At 44.8% G+C, this 21,623-nt stretch overlaps 1 long non-coding RNA gene across 1 annotated transcript in view; it reads right to left on the bottom strand.

Moving 5' to 3' along the window:
- Nucleotides 1-21,623, bottom strand: part of LOC143782705 (uncharacterized) — a 26,205-nt gene continuing 4,582 nt past the window's right edge. Inside the window, exons 3-4 of the long non-coding RNA XR_013217029.1 lie at nucleotides 3,532-3,689; nucleotides 1-390 (exon numbers count right to left, since the gene is read on the bottom strand). This is a non-coding gene — a long non-coding RNA (uncharacterized LOC143782705). The remainder of the gene's footprint in view (nucleotides 391-3,531; nucleotides 3,690-21,623) is intronic.

A 21,623-nucleotide genomic window follows, 5' to 3' on the forward strand; every position in this document is an offset into this window, starting at 1 on the left:
TTACATAGATTACAGTTAGTTAGCACGTGCTTGCACGCTGGATCCAGTCAGCTAAAGAGCCTCTGCGATTCTCCGATGCAACAGAGACAAAGGTGCCTCTGCCAGTAGCATTAGAAAGCTCATAGGTCTCGCACATGCTCAGCCATGTTGCCGCCCTGAACTGTCATTCATCAAGAGCAAACCACCCCAGGCAAGCAAGATGATGGGAGGCAGAGGAGTGGTGCGCTCCTGCAGAATAAGCATGAGACAACCCCTATCCGTTCAGTGTCCAACATAAAATTGTGTTAGGTACTCCAACTGAAGTCAGATGGCAGGGAAACAGGCACTATTCTAGAAATCAGAAGTGATATCTGATCTCACACCACCACAACTACATGATGTCAAATATATCTATATAAAAAAAGCACAGGCAGAAACATAATGATTGAATACCCTGCAGTAAATAAATAAACAGCATAGTGCATGAAAATAATGTATGTTACTTAGTTAACATGTTTTTTTATTAAAAAAAAAAATGCAAAAGCCATCCCACCACCCCACGGTGACCGTAATTGGGGCAGTCCTAACAAATTAAAAACCTTACCATTTGCCAAGTGACATGCATGTGGAGAAGGGCTGGGCCCAACTAGTAGATACACAGCCATGGGAGACCACAACAATATAATGTCCGGCTCAAAGGAAAGGCAGGAAACACCTTTATACAGTCATGGGCAAAAGTATTCACACCCCTGCAATTCTGTCAGATAATACTCCGTTTCTTCCTGAAAATGATTGCAAACACAAATTCTTTGGTATTATTATCTTCATTTAATTTGTCTTAAATGAAAAATCTCAAAAGAGAATTAAGCAAAAAGCAAAACATTGATCATTTCACACAAAACTCCAAAAATGGGCCAGACAAAAGTATTGGCACCCTCAGCCTAATACTTGGTTGCACAACCTTTAGCCAAAATAACTGCGACCAACCGCTTCCGGTAACCATCAATGAGTTTCTTACAATGCTCTGCTGGAATTTTAGACCATTCTTCTTTGGCAAACTGCTCCAGGTCCCTGATATTTGAAGGGTGCCTTCTCCAAACTGCCATTTTTAGATCTCTCCAAATGTGTTCTATGGGATTCAGGTCTGGACTCATTGCTGGCCACCTTAGAAGTCTCCAGTGCTTTCTCTCAAACCATTTTCTAGTGTTTTTTGAAGTGTGTTTTGGGTCATTGTCCAGCTGGAAGACCCATGACCTCTGAGGGAGAAACAACTTTCTCACACTGGGCCCTACATTATGCTGCAAAATTTGTTGGTAGTCTTCAGACTTCATTATGCCATGCACACGGTCAAGCAGTCCAGTGCCAGAGGCAGCAAAGCAACCCCAAAACATCAGGGAACCTCCGCCATGTTTGACTGTAGGGACCGTGTTCATTTCTTTGAATGCCTCTTTTTTTCTCCTGTAAACTCAATGTTGATGCCTTTGCCCAAAAAGCTCTACTTTTGTCTCATCTGGCCAGAGAACATTCTTCCAAAACGTTTTAGGCTTTTTCAGGTAAGTTTTGGCAAACTCCAGCCTGGCTTTTTTATGTCTCGGGGTAAGAAGTGGGGTCTTCCTGGGTCTCCTACCATACAGTCCCTTTTCATTCAGACACCGACGGATAGTACGGGTTGACACTGTTGTACCCTCGGACTGCAGGGCAGCTTGAACTTGTTTGGATGTTAGTCGAGGTTCTTTATCCAACATCCGCACAATCTTGCGTTGAAATCTCTTGTCAATTTTTCTTTTCCGTCCACATCTAGGGAGGTTAGCCACAGTGCCATTGGCTTTAAACTTCTTGATGACACTGCGCACGGTAGACACAGGAACATTCAGGTCTTTGGAGATGGACTTGTAGCCTTGAGATTGCTCATGCTTCCTCACAATTTGGTTTCTCAAGTCCTCAGACAGTTCTTTGGTCTTCTTTCTTTTCTCCATGCTCAATGTGGTACACCCAAGGACACAGGACAGAGGTTGAGTCAACTTTAATCCATGTCAACTGGCTGCAAGTGTGATTTAGTTATTGCCAACACCTATTAGGTGCCACAGGTAAGTTACAGGTGCTGTTAATTACACAAATTAGAGAAGCATCACATGATTTTTCCAACAGTGCCAATACTTTTGTCCACCCCCTTTTTTATGTTTGGTGTGGAATTATATCCAATTTGGCTTTAGGACTATTCTTTTTGTGTTTTTTTCATTTAAGACAAATTAAATGAAGATAATAATACCAAAGAATTTGTGTTTGCAATCATTTTCAGGAAGAAACTGAGAATTATCTGACAGAATTGCAGGGGTGTGAATACTTTTGGCCATGACTGTATGCACATGATGCAAACAGACTGAAAATAACCCAAAGGTATGACCTGGGATATAAACTGGTGTGTATGCAGCGTGTAAGTGCACATTCACACTGGCCACTGAGCAGAAAAGAAAAAAAGACAAACAATGATTAAATACCCTGCAATAAATAAATAGCATAGTCTAGTGCATGAAAATAATACCGTATTTTTCGCATTATAAGACGCACCCCAAATTTTGAGGAGGAAAATATGAAAAATTTTTCTTTTAATAAAATGGTGGTGCTTCTTATAATCCATGCATCTTATTGCTTACCAGGGGTGGTGGCTGCGGTGAAGCGGGGACCCAGGGCCGCTGCTGGAAGAGGCAGGAGTGGGGTGATGCTGCAGGCTGCAGGCTGGGATGAAGGGGTGTCCAGCAGTGCTGCTGGTGTCTGGCGCTGCTGCCTGGTGCTCTGCAGGTGTCTCCGGTGCAAGGCAGCGCTGCGGGGTTGTCCGACGGTCCTGCTGCGGGTGTCCAGTGATGCTGCCCGGTGCTCTGCTGGTGTCTTAGTTGCTGCGGGTGCCCGGACAGCACTGCCCGGTGCTGCTGCGGCAGTCTACGGTGCTGCCAGGGCTCTGCCAACATTTTGTGAAAGGCCAGAGCCCCGGCAGTCCCATGATTTCCTGTGTGGTGAAATCCATCAAAATGGCCGCCGGGGCACGGCACATGCGCAGATGAAGATCTCGGCACCGAGATCTTGGGAGATGAGATTTCAGAGCTGAAATCTCATCTCCCGAGATCTCTGTGCCGAGATTTCCATCTGCTCATGCCCCGCCCGGTGGCCATTTTCCAGGAGTCCACCACACAGGAAACCAACTGACGGCCAGGGTGAGCCTCAGAGCATCAGAGACCTGAAGTAGCACTGCCAGACACCCCCGCAGCGCTGCTGGGCACCGAAGACACCCGCAGAGCACTGGGTATCAGCGCCGGACACCCCTTCAGCCCAGCCTGTGGCCTGCAGCAACGGTACCGGTAACGTACATTCGCATTATAAGATGCACCCCCATTTTCCTCCCAAATTTGGGGGGGGGGAAAGTGCGTCTTATAATCCAAAAAATATAGTATATGGTACTCAGTTAACATGTTTAAAAATAAATAAATAAAATGCAACAGTCATCCCACCACTTCACGGTGACCGTAATTGGAACAGTCCTAATATTAAAAACCTTACCGTTTGTCAAGTGACATGCATGTGGATAAGGGCTGAGAAGGGCTGGGCCCAACTAGTGGACACACAGCCATGGGAGACCACATCAATATAACGTCCGGCTCAAAGGAAAGGCAGGAAACACCTTCATATGCATATGATGCAAACAGACATCCTCAAATCTGAGGTAGAAGTGAAGATGAGGTCAAAAACAGCAAATTGCAATGGTATTAAAGATCATTAAAAAAAAAAAAAAAGTAACATGAAGGATAAATAAACCACATGATAAAGTTAGCGAAAACCTGTTTGCCTGAGAGTCATAAATGAAAGCATGTCCTGAGGATAGTGAAAAATAATAGTTGTGAAGCTGACACTGGCCATATACCTTAGATATTGGAGAAAGAACTTTCCCCTGACGACTAGTCTTATTCTGAAACATGGACACTGGCTCAGGCTGAGCCTGATTGTTTATTTCAAAGGGAGAAAAGCCAAACTCACACTGTGTAATAAGTGTCCTTTTAGATCACGCACTGGGAAAGTATCTATAGGCTCAAATTGTGTTAGTCAGATATACATTTTTATCAGTTGTATTGAAAAGCAAAGTCTGCTGTACTATTTAGTATGGAGCCAGGGCCACCAACCCTTAAATGACGCAGGCACCGGACCATGCTCACACGTTCACTATTTGGGCAGTTTTTTACATCAGTATTTGTAAGACAAAAACCAGGAGTAAGTGAAAAATGAAGAAGCGTTGCACTTGTTTTTATTATAGTTTTCCTCTGATTGTTCTACTCCTGGTTTTGTCTTACAAATACTGAGGTAAAATAAAATACTGACCAAATACTGAATATTTGGTCAGTATTTTACATCAATATTTTTAAACCAAAACCAGGAGTGGGTGATAAATACAGAAGTGGAGCATATGTTTCTATTATACTTTTCCTCGGATTGTTCCATTCCTGATTTTGACTTACAAATACTGACGTAAAATACTGACCAAATACAAAACATGTGAACGTTGTCTTATTGTTTTCCTCTGGGAAACATTGGGATTGAGAAGGTGTTGTTCGAGCAGTAGACAACCACTTTAATTTTCAGGTTGATTGGTTGTCATCCCTGGTTCCCATTGAACGTTGTTTCGACATTTTGTTGGCAAATGAATCACACAATTAATATCAATAAAAACTTTCACTTTGAATCCTTTGTTTGATATACTATTTTTTATTTAAAGGGGTGTTGTCAAATTTGGATGTTTTTGCCTATTCATCAGATAAGAGATAACTTCTCAATCGTTGGGACTCCCAATGATCTTTAGAAGCAGGGGTCTGAAGAGCCCCATATGAGTGGATGGCGCAGTGGTCAATCATGCTCCCCTCCGCTCTATTCATAATGAGACTGCCAAAGATGGCTGACTGCTGCGTTCGGCTGGTCTTCAGCATTCCCATAAGAATGAATGAAGAGCCACCTCTCTATCCATACAAGGTTCATCAGAGCCTGGGTCTCAGAATCAGTGGGGTCCCAGCATTCAGGAAATTATCCCATAGCCGATGGTTATAACTTTCAGAACTGAAAAAAGCCCTTCAAGTGTCCCCTTTTCTTTAAGCGGTGTAGCTGCAGAACCCGCACCAAAATGTCGCCAGAATGTAAAATATAAAGTCAGTGAATGGGGCTATAACCATTAGCGTAGTTACCGAGGGGGTAGATGGTGCAGTCACCCCGGGCCCCATGCTTAGAGGGGCCCACCTGGAGCTACCCTAGGCTATATCGGCATGCTACGCACGTGTGCAGTAGAGCAAGGAGACAAGATCTCCCTGCACTACCGCTCTCTGTTCTGTAGACCGAAGGTCGCTTTATGGCAGGTCGCTTTATGCCTGCGGTCTACAGAACTGCAGGGGGTTTCAGTGTCTGAGGCACCGGCGCACGCACAGTACATCAGTGTATTGGTGCAGCGATGTCATCGTACTGCACCAGCATACGGATGTCCAGTGCTTGCGCTGATGCTTTGCAGGAGGGCTCGTCTGGATAGTAAATTAGGAGAGTATATGATGGTTTTTATTTTAATTCAAACATATGGTGTGATGATGGAGGCATCATAAAGTACAGGAAACCCTCATACATTTTAAGGACTAGTGTGGGGGGGTACTCATACAGTGTGGTGGCTCAAAGTATCAGGGCCATTAAACAGCGTGGGGGCCATTATGCATGTGGGTGCAAATGTGGGAGCCATTATATAACATGGGGGCCATTACACATTGTAGGTGCAAATGTGGGGGGCATTATACAGTGTGGATGCAAATGTTTCGGCCATTATATAGCATGGGGACCATTATACAGCGTGGGTGCAAATGTGGGGAGCATCATACAGCGTGGGTGCAAGTATGGGGCCTATTTTACAGTGTGGGGGCCATTATACAGAGTGGGCACAAATGTGGGGGCTATTATATACCATGGTGCAAGTGCAGGGGCCACTATACAGCGTGGAAGCAAATGTGGGAGCCATCATACAGTTTGGGGACTATTGAGTGGTTCATCATACAGTATAGGAGCTAATGTGAGGGCCATCTTACAGTGTGGGGGGCCTCAAAGTGTAGGGACTAAAGATATATATCATACAGTGTATGGGCCAGTACACAGTGTGGGGACTACTGTGGGGGTCAGTATATTGTGTTTTGGGGGAGCAATGAGGACATCATACTTTGCATGGGGAGCTGTGGGCCCATCATAATGTTTATATGGGACACGTGGGAGCATTATAATGTGTATAGCAGAACTGTAAGCCCATCATAATGTGTATAGGGGAGCCATACATGGGGGGACTCAGGACATTAAATGCTAAGTGGACACTAAAGAAGTTTTGTTGCTATAGGGACACTCAGGGTATTGTGACCGTCAAAGGTGCATAAGGGGGCATTATTACTTTCTAGGGGCAACGTGTGGACATTGTTTTCTAGGGCTCTTGCACAGGGCATTCATATTTTATATTGGGGAATTTTACCATCTACAGGGCACAAAGGAGGCATTTACTTTGTAAGGGGCACAATGGTGGACATTATTATGTGGGGCAGTAAAAGGAGCACTTTTTTTGTGACACACAGCTGGGCCAGTAACAGGAACACATAAGGCAGCAGTGGCTTAGTATTGGGGTATCAGCAGGATGAGGAGTTTGTGCAAAGTCAAATGTGTCTGTTGTACCCTCCACAAAGGAGGTGTGACTGGGGACTTCATGTTGATCTTGGTCAGATGGAAAAGACGGGAAAGTGTACGGCTCCATCAGAAAGAACCTGAGCTGTTAGTCACCAATTGGCAGGAATATCAGTGTTGGTCTTTGTATAGAGATTTATTTTCAGTAATACCATGGTCATCGGCTGAGGTTCCCCTATACCCACAATTAGCCTGCGCCACCATAGTTGTAATTACACCGGTTAGGGGCCCACTGTTATGATCCCAGTGGCAAGGATCGCAGGTCGGACTAGCTAGGTAACTGAACAGACTACTAGCTCTGGGGAAGTGGTAACTAGATTGACCGCAACCTGATCCTATCCGCCCACAACTATAGGCAGCCGTGGAACGTTACCTAAAAATCCTAGACGTCTCTTCACGGCCTGAGAAACTGACTATTCCTGGAGGGAAAGAAAGTCCTCTCTTGCCTCAGTGGAATGACCCCAAAGATATAGAATAGCCCCCCACAAATATTAACGGTGAGTTAAGGGGAAAGCACAAACGCAGAGATGAAATCAGATTTAGCAAATAGGAGCCTCCCAGGAAATAACGAGGCAGCTGATCCAGCCAGACCCGCAGGATAATAAACCAAACCACCAGGGGGAGCCAAAAAACCAAAGTCACACAATACCATCTGTGACCACAAGAGGGAGCCTGAAAACGGAGTTCACAACAGTACCCCCCCCTTGAGGAGGGGTCACCGAACCCTCATCAAAACCCCCAGGGCGATCAGGGTGAGCCACATGGAAGGCACGAACCAAATCGGCAGCATGAACATCAGAGGCGACAACCCAGGAATTATCCTCCTGACCATAGCCTTTCCACTTAACCAAATACTGAAGCCTCCGTCTAGAAATACGAGAATCCAAGATCTTCACCACGTATTCCAATTCTCCCTCAACCAGCACAGGGGCAGGAGGCTCAACCGAAGGAACCACAGGCACCACATACCTCCGCAACAACAACCGATGGAACACATTATGAATAGCAAACGATGCCGGGAGGTCCAAACGAAATGACACAGGGTTAAGGACTTCCAAAATCTTATAAGGACCGATAAACCGAGGCTTAAACTTAGGAGAGGAGACCTTCATAGGAACAAAGCGAGAAGACAACCACACCAAATCCCCAACGCGAAGTCGGGGACCCACACAGCGACGGTGGTTGGCAAAGCGCTGAGCCTTCTCTTGTGACAGCTTCAAATTGTCCACCACATGATTCCAAATCTGATGCAACCTATCCACCACAACATCCACTCCAGGACAGTCAGAAGGCTCCACCTGACCCGAGGAAAAACGAGGATGAAACCCTGAATTACAAAAAAAAGGCGAAACCAAAGTAGCAGAACTAGCCCGATTATTAAGGGCAAACTCGGCCAATGGCAAAAAAGTCACCCAGTCGTCGTGATCAGCAGAAACAAAACATCTTAAATAGGTTTCCAAAGTCTGATTAGTGCGCTCGGTTTGGCCATTCGTCTGAGGATGGAAGGCCGACGAAAAAGACAAATTAATGCCCATCTTAGCACAAAAGGTCCGCCAAAATCTAGACACAAACTGGGATCCTCTGTCGGAAACAATATTTTCAGGGATCCCGTGCAAACGAACCACATTTTGAAAAAACAGAGGAACCAACTCGGAGGAGGAAGGCAACTTAGGCAAGGGCACCAAATGGACCATTTTAGAAAAACGATCACACACCACCCAAATGACCGACATTCTCTGAGAGACAGGGAGATCTGAAATAAAATCCATGGAAATGTGCGTCCAAGGCCTCTTCGGGACAGGCAAAGGTAACAACAAGCCACTGGCACGAGAACAGCAAGGCTTAGCCCGAGCAGAAATTCCACAAGACTGCACAAAGGAACGCACATCCCGCGACAAGGAAGGCCACCAGAAGGACCTAGCCACCAAATCTCTGGTACCAAAAATCCCAGGATGGCCTGCCAACACCGAAGAATGAACCTCGGAAATAACTCTGCTGGTCCATCTATCCGGGACAAACAGTCTCTCCGGTGGACAACGGTCAGGTCTATCCACCTGAAACTCCTGCAGCACTCGTCGCAAATCTGGGGAGATGGCAGACAAAATCACCCCTTCTCTGAGGATACCAGCTGGCTCTGAATCACCAGGAGAGTCAGGCACAAAACTCCTAGAACAGTGATGGCGAACCTATGACACGCGTGTCAGTGCTGACACGCGTAGTCATTTTCAGTGACACGCCGGCCGCGGCCCCATAGAAATTGCTTCTTTCCCAGGGTCTGAAGGAGAGGAAACTCTCCTTCAGGCCCTGGGAACCATATTAATATGTAAAATAAAGAATTAAAATAAAAAATATTGCTATACTCACCTGTCCGACGCAGCCTGGACGTCCGCGAGGGAACCGGCAGCGTTGTTTGCTTAAAAATCGCGGTTTTCCTTCCTTCCTTGAAGTCCCGGCTTGTGATTGGTTGCGTGCCGCCCATGTGACCGAGACGCGACCAATCACAGCAAGCCGTGACGTAATTTTAGGTCCTTCAGGATTTTAAAATTACGTTCCGGCGTTGTGATTGGTTGCGTCGCCCATGTGACCGCACGCAACCAATCACAACGCCGGAACGTAATTTTAAAATCCTGAAGGACCTAAAATTACGTCACGGCTTGCTGTGATTGGTCGCGTCTCGGTCACATGGGCGGCACGCAACCAATCACAAGCCGGGACTTCAAGTAAGGAAGGAAAACCGCGATTTTTAAGCAAACAACGCTGCCGGTTCCCTCGCGGACGTCCAGGCTGCGTCGGACAGGTGAGTATAGCAATATTTTTTATTTTAATTCTTTATTTTACACACATTAATGTTGTTTCGATACCGATACCCGATACCACAAAAGTATCGGATCTCGGTATCGGAATTCCGATACAGCAAATATCGGCCGATACCCGATACTTGCGGTATCGGAATACTAAACAATGGCATCCGATCCGATTTTTTATCGGATCGGATGCCATGCAGGAGGTCTGTGGGTCCAAACAACAGAGCTCCGGTGCAGAGCGTCTAGGCCTGGGACTTCCGGTAGGCTAGGCGCAGCTCCCGGAAGTCCCAGGCCTCTGCGTCGGATCTGTGTTGTTTGGGCGACATTGCGCTGCTCCCTGCTGCGCCGACCAGAAGTCCCAGGCTGCACTTCTGAGGCCTGAGGAGATAGCTGTCTGGACTCAGGCCCTGTGATAGCTGTCTGGACTCAGGCCCTGTGATTGCTGTCTGGACTCAGGCCCTGTGATAGCTGTCTGGACTCAGGCCCTGTGATAGCTGTCTGGACTCAGGCCCTGTGATTGCTGTCTGGACTCAGGCCCTGTGATTGCTGTCTGGACTCAGGCCCTGTGATTGCTGTCTGGACTCAGGCCCTGTGATTGCTGTCTGGACTCAGGCCCTGTGATTGCTGTCTGGACTCAGGCCCTGTGATTGCTGTCTGGACTCAGGCCCTGTGATTGCTGTCTGGACTCAGGCCCTGTGATTGCTGTCTGGACTCAGGCCCTGTGATTGCTGTCTGGACTCAGGCCCTGTGATTGCTGTCTGGACTCAGGCCCTGTGACTGCTGTCTGGACTCAGGCCCTGTGACTACTACAGCAACCATCATCCAGTGAACTGTGGGGTGTCATTGGCCATTACTGAGATAAGTGAGAGGGAGGCATCAGTGATGGCGAACCTGTGGCAGTCCAGCTGTTGCAAAACTACAATTCCCATCATGGCTGGCCATTCAAAGCAAAGGCTTTGGCTGTAAAGACATGATGGGAATTGTAGTTTTGCAACAGCTGGAGTGCCACAGGTTCGCCATCACTGGAAGAATTCCCCCTCCCCCTCACTTATCTTAGTTCACGGCACCCCACACAAGTTAAATAATAGCAAGACCAACAAAAGAAACCAACTGACAGATGAACAAAGAAGTCACTAAGCAGGTAAGTTAATTCTAATTATACATATTTGTTATTTAAACTATACATGTCGCAAAATTGTTTTTTTATCAAGGTGACACACCACCCAAGTTATGCTCGGTTTTTTGGCGAATTTTGACACACCGAGCTCAAAAGGTTGCCCATCACTGTCCTAGAAAGAGCATCAGCCTTCACATTCTTCGAACCAGGCAGGTATGAGACCACGAAATCAAAACGAGAGAAAAACAACGACCAACGAGCCTGTCTAGGATTCAGCCGCTTGGCCGACTCGAGATAAATCAAATTCTTGTGATCAGTCAAGACCACCACACGATGCTTAGCTCCCTCGAGCCAATGTCGCCACTCCTCAAATGCCCACTTCATAGCCAACAACTCCCGATTACCAACATCATAATTCCGCTCGGCAGGCAAAAACTTTCTTGAAAAGAAAGCACATGGCTTCATCACAGAGCCATCAGAGCTTCTCTGCGACAAAACAGCCCCCGCTCCAATCTCAGAAGCATCAACCTCGACCTGGAAAGGAAGGGAGACGTCTGGCTGACATAAGACCGGAGCCGAAGAAAACCGGCGCTTCAGCTCCCGAAAGGCCTCCACAGCCGCAGGAGACCAATTAGTAACATCAGAACCCTTCTTGGTCAAATCCGTCAATGGCTTAACAACACCAGAAAAATTAGCGATGAAGCGACGGTAAAAATTAGCAAAACCCAAGAACTTCTGAAGACTCTTAACAGATGTAGGCTGAGTCCAGTCATGAATAGCCTGAACCTTGACTGAGTCCATCTCAATAGCAGAAGGAGAAAAAATGAAACCCAAAAAAAGAGACCTTCTGGACTCCAAAAAGACATTTTGAGCCCTTCACAAATAAAGCATTGGCACGCAGGACCTGAAACACCATCCTGACCTGCTTAACATGGGACTCCCAATCATCCGAAAAAAACAGAATATCATCCAGATACACAATCATAAATTTATCCAGATATTCGCGGAAGATGTCGTGCATAAAGGACTGAAAGACAGATGGAGCGTTAGAAAGTCCAAAAGGCATCACCAAGTACTCAAAATGGCCTTCGGGCGTATTAAATGCAGTTTTCCATTCATCACCCTGCTTAATACGCACAAGGTTATTCGCACCACGAAGATCTATCTTGGTGAACCAACTAGACCCCCTAATGCGAGCAAACAGATCAGATAACAATGGCAAAGGATACTGAAATTTGACCGTGATTTTGTTTAGAAGGCGATAATCAATACAAGGTCTCAAGGAACCATCCTTCTTAGCCACAAAAAAGAACCCCGCACCAAGAGGGGAGGAGGAGGGGCGAATAAGTCCTTTCTCCAAAGACTCCTTTATATAACTCCGCATAGCAGCATGCTCCGGCACTGACAAATTGAAAAGTCATCCCTTAGGAAACTTACTACCAGGAATCAAATTTATAGCACAATCACAATCCCTATGAGGAGGTAAAGAACTGAGTTTGGGCTCATCAAATACATCCTGGTAATCTGACAAAAACGCAGGGACCTCAGAAGGAGTGGATGAAGCAATTGACACCACAGGAGCGTCGCCATGAATTCCCTGACAACCCCAACTTGACACAGACATTGCTTTCCAATCCAGGACTGGATTATGAGTCTGCAACCATGACAGGCCCAACACGACAACATCATGCAAATTATGCAATACAAGAAAGCGAATCACCTCCTGATGAACAGGAGTCATGCACATGGTCACTTGTGTCCAGTACTGAGGTTTATTCGTACCCAATGGTGTAGCATCAATTCCCCTTAGTGGAATAGGGAATTTTAAAGGCTCTAAAACAAAACCACAGCGCCTGGCAAATGACAAATCCATCAGACTCAGGGCAGCACCTGAATCCACAAAAGCCATAACCGGGTAAGATGACAGGGAACAAATCAGGGTAACAGACAAAATAAACTTAGGCTGTAAAGTACCGATGGTGACAGATTTATCAATCTTTTTTGTGCGCTTAGAGCATGCTGAGATAACATGAGCTGAGTCACCACAGTAAAAGCACAACCCATTTTGCCGTCTATAATTTTGCCGTTCACTTCTGGTCAGAATTCTATCACATTGCATAGACTCAGGTGTCTGTTCAGAAGACACCGCCAAATGGTGCGCAGGTTTGCGCTCCCGCAAACGCCGATCAATCTGAATGGCCAGAGTCATTGACTCATTCAGACCTGCAGGCATAGGGAACCCCACCATGACATTCTTAATGGCTTCAGAAAGACCTTTTCTGAAATTTGCAGCCAGGGCACACTCATTCTATTGAGTAAGCACCGACCATTTCCGAAATTTCTGGCAGTACACCTCTGCATCATCTTGCCCCTGAGAGAGGGCCAACAACGCCTTTTCAGCCTGGTTCTCAAGATTAGGTTCCTCATAGAGCAATCCAAGGGCCAGAAAAAACGCATCCACACTGAGCAATGCAGGATTCCCTGGAGCCAATGCGAAAGCCCAATCTTGAGGATCGCCACGCAAGAAAGAAATAATAATCTTAACTTGCTGAACAGAATCCCCAGAGGAACGAGGTTTCAAAGAAAGAAACAACTTGCAATTGTTCTTAAAATTCAGGAACCTAGATCTATCTCCAGAAAACAACTCCAGAATAGGTATTCTAGGCTCTGACATAGGACTGTGCACAACAAAATCCTGAATACTTTGTACCCTTGCAGCAAGATGATCTACACTGGAGGCTAAATGGATATCCATATCAGCAGCTGAACTCAGAGCCACACCAAGATTAAGAGGAGGAGAGAAGCCAGACACACAGCAGCTAGACACACGGCAGCAAAAAAAAAATAAAAATATATCTCCAAGCTTCTTTTCTCCTGCTTCTGCCATGCAATTAACACTTTACCAGCCGGCTGTACTGTTATGATCCTAGTGGCAAGGATCGCAGGTCGGACTAGCTAGGTAACTGAACAGACTACTAGCTCTGGGGAAGTGGTAACTAGATTGACCGCAACCTGATCCTATCCGCCCACAACTATAGGCAGCCGTGGAACGTTACCTAAAAATCCTAGACGTCTCTTCACGGCCTGAGAAACTGACTATTCCTGGAGGGAAAGAAAGTCCTCTCTTGCCTCAGTGGAATGACCCCAAAGATATAGAATAGCCCCCCACAAATATTAACGGTGAGTTAAGGGGAAAGCACAAACGCAGAGATGAAATCAGATTTAGCAAATGAGGCCCGCTAATACTAGATAGCAGAAAATAGGAAGGGAACTGTGCGGTCAATAAAAAACCCTATTCCAAAATATCGATGCAGAGATTGCTCGAGCCCCCGCACCAACTAACGGTGCGGGGAAGCAACTCCGTACCCCAGAGCTTACCAGCAAAAAGAAATCACATATTAGCAAGCTGGACTAGACTCATCATACACAGAAATCATATTGCAGGCAGATGAGCAAAAAATATTCAAACAGAACTTAGCTTATCCTGAAGAGGCAGAAAACGAGATAATCAGGAGTAATCAGAATAGCACTGAATACATTGACAGCCGGCAACAAGTGGAAGTGAAGCAAAGCTAAATAGGAGCCTCCCAGGAAATAACGAGGCAGCTGATCCAGCCAGACCCGCAGGATAATAAACCAAACCACCAGGGGGAGCCAAAAAAACAAAGTCACACAATACCATCTGTGACCACAAGAGGGAGCCTGAAAACGGAGTTCACAACAGCCCACTCAGATATTTCATCCCTCCTGAGCTGAACCCTTAGCTATGACTCTGGCTAGGAGGATAATGACCACTGTCGCAGCTGTGACCGGACCCAGCGGGTGAGGGGCCTGCCAACTCCAGTCCCTACTTCAGTTGGATGTGCGTTCTCGTACGCACATATGGCTGAAGTGTATTGCAGCCTACAGACCCATCAGGTCCGTGTGCCGCAATACACGCTGCCGGCCAATTGAAGGCCAGCAGCTGACATCGGTGGGCACGTGACCTGGGGCGAATGGCAGTGAAGTCGTGCTCCCGTCGCACACCGAAATCAGCTGCCAGCTTCAGAAGTGGACATGGGAGCGCTGGAAAGGTGAGTAGGAGCATTTATCGTTTGTTTTTTTCTGTGTTGAACAGTGGGGCCATATACCAGGATAGGGCCCAGGATGAGGGCAATATAGCAGGATGAAGGCCATATACCAGGATGGGGCATATACCAGGATGGGGGTCATATACCAGGATGAAGGCCATGTACCAAGATGGGGGCATAAACTAGGATGGGGGCCATATACCAGGATGAAGGCCATATACCATATGTGCATTATACTACATGTAGGACTATGGGCTGTGCATTATACTATATGGAGGACTATGGACTGTGCATTTTACTACATGGATGACTATGGACTGTGTAGTACACTATATCATGGATGACTTTGGGCTGTGCATTATAATACATCATGGATGATTACGGGCTGTGCATTATACTAAATCATGGATGACTATGGGCTGTGTATTATACTACATGTAAGACTATGGGCTTTGCATTATATTACACGGAGGACTATAGGATGTATATTATACTGTATGGAGGATTATGGAGGGTACATTATATTATTTGGAGGACTACAGGCTGCATTATACTATATGGAGGACTATGGGGGTGCATTTTACTAGATGTAGGACTATGGGCTGTGTATTATACTACATGGAGGACTATGGGATGTGCATTATATTGTATGGAGCATTATGGAGCGTACATTATATTATTTGGAGGACTACGTGGTGCATTATACTCAGGGCCGCCATCAGAGCATTACTGCCCTTACTGGGGTATGGGGCCCAATGAGCAGAGGGGACCCGCAGCGGGCCCCCTCTTCTCTGCTCAGTGGGCCCCAGCGACTGGATTCTGCCGCTTCAGTAACTGCCCGTGCATGCTCAGATGCATGGGCAGTTAGAATTTGTTGCAGTGCGGGAGATTCCTCCTGCATGGCAACAGTTAACAGCCGTCAGCCAATCACAGGCCGGCAACTAACGTCAGTGCGCACATCACATGCGTATGACATCACTGTCATATGCCGGAACAAAGGTCCATTCCTCAAATGTATCGAGTGGTGGACACCACTGGATCTTGGCCAGGTAAGGAGAAACTTTTTTTTTTTTTTTTTTGTAAAACCGCATTATGGGCTGCATTATACCACTATGGGGGTGCATTATACTACTATGGGGCTGCATTATATTATGGGGTGCATTATACTACTATGGGGCTATATTATACTATGGGGTGCATTATATCCCTATGGGACTGCATTATACCACTATGGGGCTGCATTATACTATGGGGTGCATTATACTACTATGGGACTGCATTATACTACTATGGTGCTGCATTATACCCCTATGGGGGTGCATTATACCACTATAGTGGTGCATTATACCACTATGGGGCTGCATTATACCATTATGGGCGTGCATTATACCCATATGAGGCTGCATTATACCGCTATGGGGCTGCATTATACTACTATATATGACTATGGGGCTGCATTATACTAATATGAATGACAATGGGGCAATATGGAGAGACATGGGGGCAGTATGGAGAGACATGAGGCAGAATGGGAGGACACATGGGGTCCAGAATGTGGGATATCATTACTGTTGGGGCCAATTAAACAATATTATGTTTGAGGATACTGTTTTCAGTGTGGAGGAGGAGAGGTCCTGTTACTGTGCAGGGCGACAGAGTTGCTTTTTTTCTTCACCTAGCGTAGTGTAGAGGTTGGTAAAAAATTGGGGAATGTGCTCTAGATAACTGTGCTATTTTCTGCAGAGATAAGTACTGGCTAGAAGAAGTGATGGCGGTCTGAACTGGATGAAGATGAAGGACTTCAACTAGAGACGTCACCGGTGAGTCAGTGCGTTACCTGTACACTGACACTATATACTGTACACTATACTGAGCTCCTGTTTATAATGTCACTGGTGATCACTGTATTACCTGTACACTATATACAGTGTTCGTGTGTATAATGTCACTGGTGATCACTGTATTACCTGTCCACTGACACTATACACTACATGCTGTATACAGAGCTCCTGTGTATAATGTCTCTGGTGATCACTGTATTACCTATACAAGGACACTGTATACTAAAAACAGGTCTCCTGTGTACAATGGCATTAGTACTGTTTTTTTTATTAATGATCAGTATTGTATTATTCAGTCACTATGTGGTGGTAATAAGTGATCTGGTCATGGTGTGGTGGTATTTGTTCCTTGTATTTGCTATTATTCGGTCACTATGTGGTGGTAGTATGTGATCTGGTCATGGTGTGGCGGTATTTGTCCCTTGTATGTGATATTTTTGGTCATTTTAAAAATTGAAAAATAAATAAAAATATAACTAAAATTGTATTGGATATTTTAACAAAATGTTAAAAATGTTAAAAATAATTTACAGTAGAGTAGGGCCCGGACAAAAGAGTCTACCTTGTCGTGGTGGTGGTGGATTAAAAAATCTTTTGGCCAAAAGAAAAGCTGATGGCTAGGGCAGCACGGTGGCTCAGTGTATAGCATTGGAGCGCTGGAGTCCTGGGTTCAACCCCACCCCCCCCAACATCTGCAAAGAGTTTGTATGTTCTCCCCGTGTTTGTGTGGGTTTCCTCCGGGTACTCCGGTTTCCTCCCACATTCCAAAGACATACTGATAGGGAATTTATATTGGGAGTCCCATTGGGGACAGCGATGATAATGTGTGTAATGCGCTGCAGAATATGTTAGCGCTATATAAAAATAATAATTATTATTATTATGTATGAGATCTGGTGATAGGAACTGTTAGGCTGGGGTCACACTTAACATATGAAAAATCGGTCGGAGTCTCCCTGCCGACAGTCACATGAGTGTCATGTGAGTACAATCCGATTTTTCACACCTAGCATCCGATTCACATCAGTGCAGTGCGATTGCTATCCGATAGCAATGCAACTTTAACATGAGCTTTTACATACAGCAATTCTCTATGTCATTTACACATCATTTTGAAAGGAAATATTCGTCAAAACAGACACAGACATATATATATCTATATAGATATATATATATTAGATAGATAGGTAGATAGATAGGAGAAAAGCCGTCAATTCATGTACGCGTACAGTAAAATCACACTGACACGTTAGAACAGATATGTACACAAAGAATATATAGATGTCAGTGACACACACATACAGCTCTGGCAAAAATTAAGAGACCACTGCTCAGTTTTATAAAAATCAGCTTCTCTACATGCCTGACAGCCATTCCATTCCAGTGTCAGTTGATCAGTACACCTCATTCTACTTAATGTGCTTCTGATTAGGTGATCACCTGAACCAAATCTTATTTAACGAAGGAAAGAATAAAAAACACTGCTGTGGTGTTCACCATCCTCTTGCAATAGGCCAAGCTGGATGGCAAAACAAGTGCTAGTAATATCCCAAAAGTAATAGGAATGAAAAAATAACTTTTAACCATGCCAAAGGAGTTGAAAAGAAAAATCTTGAATGAGGAAAAGAAGGGCTCAATTCTGTCTATACTAGCAGAGGGACACAGTGAGCGTCATGTTGCCTCCATCCCTAAAATTTCTAAGACGGCAGTCCATTACAACAAGGTCAAGCAGCAGACATTGGGGACAACGAAGCTACAGACCGGCAGAAGGCGAAAACGACTCTCCACTGACTGAGATGACCGTCATCTTATTCGAATGTCACTCAGCAACGGCAGGATGAAATCAAGTGACCTACAAAAGGAATGGCAAATGGCAGCTGGGGTGAAGTGCACAGCAAGAACAGTTTGTAACAGGCTCCTAGAGGCAGAACTTAAGTCATGTAAAGCTAGAAAAAAGCCTTTCATCAATGAGAAGCAAAGGAGAGCTAGGCTGTTTGCCAAAGACCATAAGGATTGGACCATAGAGGACTGGGTAATCTTCTCTGATGAGTCAAGGTGTGGATGAAGGACCACCACATCAAATCCCTGTCATGGCCAGCCCAATCTTCATACTTGAACCCCATTGAAAACCTCTGGAATGTAATCAAGAGGAAGATGGATAGTCACAAGCCATCAAAACAAAGAAGAACTGCTTAAATTTTTGTACCAGGAGTGGCATAAGGTCACCCAAAAGCAGTGTGAAAGATTGGTGGAAAGCATGCCAAGAAGCATGAAAGCTGTGATTAAAAATCATGGTTATTCCACAAAATATCGATTTCTGAACTCTTCCTGAGTTAAAACATTAGTATTGTTGTTTCCAAAGGATTATGAATTTGTTTTTTTTTTGCATTGAGGTCTGCAAGCAATGCATTTTTTGTTATTTTGACTATTTCTAATTTTCAGAAAATAAATACAAAATGTATTGCTTGGATCTCAAGAGACATGTCAGTAGTTTATAGAATAAAAGAACAATTTACATTTTACTAACAAATATACCTATAAGGAGAAAAATCAGACAAACTGAAAATTTTGCAGTGTTCTCTTAATTTTTGCCAGAGCTGTATATGTATATATATATATATATATATATATATATATATATATATATATATATATATATATATATATATATATATATATATATATATATATATATACATACATATATATATACATACATATATATATACATACATATATATATATATATATATATATATATATATATATATATATATATATATATATATATACATATATATCTTACATCCTGGCATGTGTCCCTCATTATGGTATATATACCATCCATTCTGCTATATGTCCATTTTCTTGATGTCATCCTGGTTGGCATGGTTAAAAGTTATTTTTTCATTACGATTACTTTTGGGATATTACTAGCATTTGTTTTGCCATCCAGCTTGTCCTATTGCAAGAGGGTTGTGAACACCACAGCAGTGTTTTTAATACTTTCCTTCGTTAAATAAGATTTGGTTCAGGTGATCACATAATCAGAAGCACATTAAGTAGAATGTTGGTTGGAATTCAACTGACACTGGAATGGAATGGCTGTCAGACATGTAGAGAAGCTGATTTTTATAAAACTGTGCAGTGGTCTCTTCATTTTTGCCAGAGCTGTATATATATTTACCAGCTATTGAATCCGTTCTACACCCGGGTGGCGAGCATTTATATTGGTATATGGTCTCCATCCTGGTATGTGCTGCTTCCATCCTGCGCCCTAATCCTGTCATGTGCAGCCCCCATCCTGCGCCCCCTTCCTGTCATGTGCAGCCACCATCCTTTGCCCTCATCCTGTTTTGTGCGCCTCCATCTTGTCATGTGCGCCGATGGCGTCCAGCACCCGGTTAGCTTCCTCCCGCAGCCGCTCGTAGGTGCCGATTAAGTCGTAGGGCACGGCGCAGGGCTGGCACAGCTGGTAGATGGGCATCCAGTGCTCGTTCATCTTGTCCTCATCCAGCAAGTACCACAGGAACTCGGAGAAGGTGACGTCGCCCCCCCTTGGATGCGGTAACGGGCAGCTGCTGGCGGTACCTGTGCACGATCTCCAGGCCGTACCGCTGCTGGCACTCCTTGATCTCCCCGAACTTGTTTCTGTAGGCGGACAGCAGCCGCTCCAGGGGCTCCCGCACGAACAGGAACTTGTAGGGTATGTGCACACGTTGCGGATTTGCCTGCGGATTTTTCCGCACTGAATCCGCATCTCTTGGCAGAAAACGCAGGTAAAAATCAGCACGTTTTTGGTGCGTTTTTTGTGCGGATTTGCTGTTTTTTTTATGCGTTTTTATGCGTTTTTGAAAGCTAAATAAAGATGTATTATTGAACAAAAAAAAAAGTTTTGTGATGTAATTTCTTGTCCAACCTCCTCTTTTACATTTGTCCAACCCACACTCCATTACACACAGGTAGATAGATAGACAGACAGACAGACAGACAGACAGACAGACAGACAGATAGATAGATAGATAGATAGATAGATAGATAGATAGATAGATAGATAGATAGATGGAGAGATAGATCTATAGATGGAGAGATAGATCTATAGATAGAGAGATAGATCTATAGATAGAGAGATAGATCTGTAGATATATCCATACATATATAATAGCAAGGCCGATGTTTATTAATGAACAATATGTTTAATTTTGAAAAAAAAAATGGGAAAAAAATGGCGTGGGCTCCTGGGCAATTTTCTGCGCCAGAGGGGGAAAGCCGACGGCCGGGGGCCCATATTTGTAGCCTGGGAAGGGGGCAATACCCATGGCCCCTTCCCAGGCTATGAATATCAGCCCACAGCTGTCTACATAGTCTTTAGTTGCTATTAAAATAGGGGGGCCCTCCCAAAAAAATGACGTGGGGTCCCCCTATATTTTATAGCCAGAGAAGCTACGCAGACAGTTGCGGGCTGATATTCATAGCCTAGCCATGGATATTGGCCCCCCTGGCTACAAATACCAGCTCCCAGCAGCCCCAGAAATGGCGCATCTGTACTATGCGCCAATTCAGGCACTAAGCCTCTCTCTTCCCACTCCCCTGTAGCCGTGGGATATGGGGTAATAAGGGGTTAATGTCACCTTTGTATTGTATGGTTACATTAAGCCCGGTTAGTAATGGAGAGGCGTCAATAAGACGCCTATCCATTACTAATGCTATAGTAGTGAAAGAGTTAAAAAAAAAAGCCAGAAAAAAGTATTTGAATATTCTTAATTTCACCATACTTACAACCACGCCTAATTTCTGTGACGCCCTCGATCGCCTGCAAAAAATAAAAATAATAAACCGACCATATACTCCCTGTCCAACGCAGTCCAATTAATTATGAGTGTCCCACGACGATCTCCCATATAGAGCTGTCACATCATGAGATGTGACAGCTCTATAAACCTTCAGTGACACACTGACAGGAGACAATGCCTCCTGCATTGAATCACTGAAGAGGTTACTTTAGTTCATTGTCTCGCTTTATGGCAATGCTGCGTGGGAATTATCAAGCAAGTGACAGTATGAACTATACTGTACTCACAGC

This window comes from Ranitomeya variabilis, chromosome 6 (assembly GCF_051348905.1).
Source record: "Ranitomeya variabilis isolate aRanVar5 chromosome 6, aRanVar5.hap1, whole genome shotgun sequence".
NCBI classification, from domain to species: Eukaryota; Metazoa; Chordata; class Amphibia; order Anura; family Dendrobatidae; genus Ranitomeya; species Ranitomeya variabilis.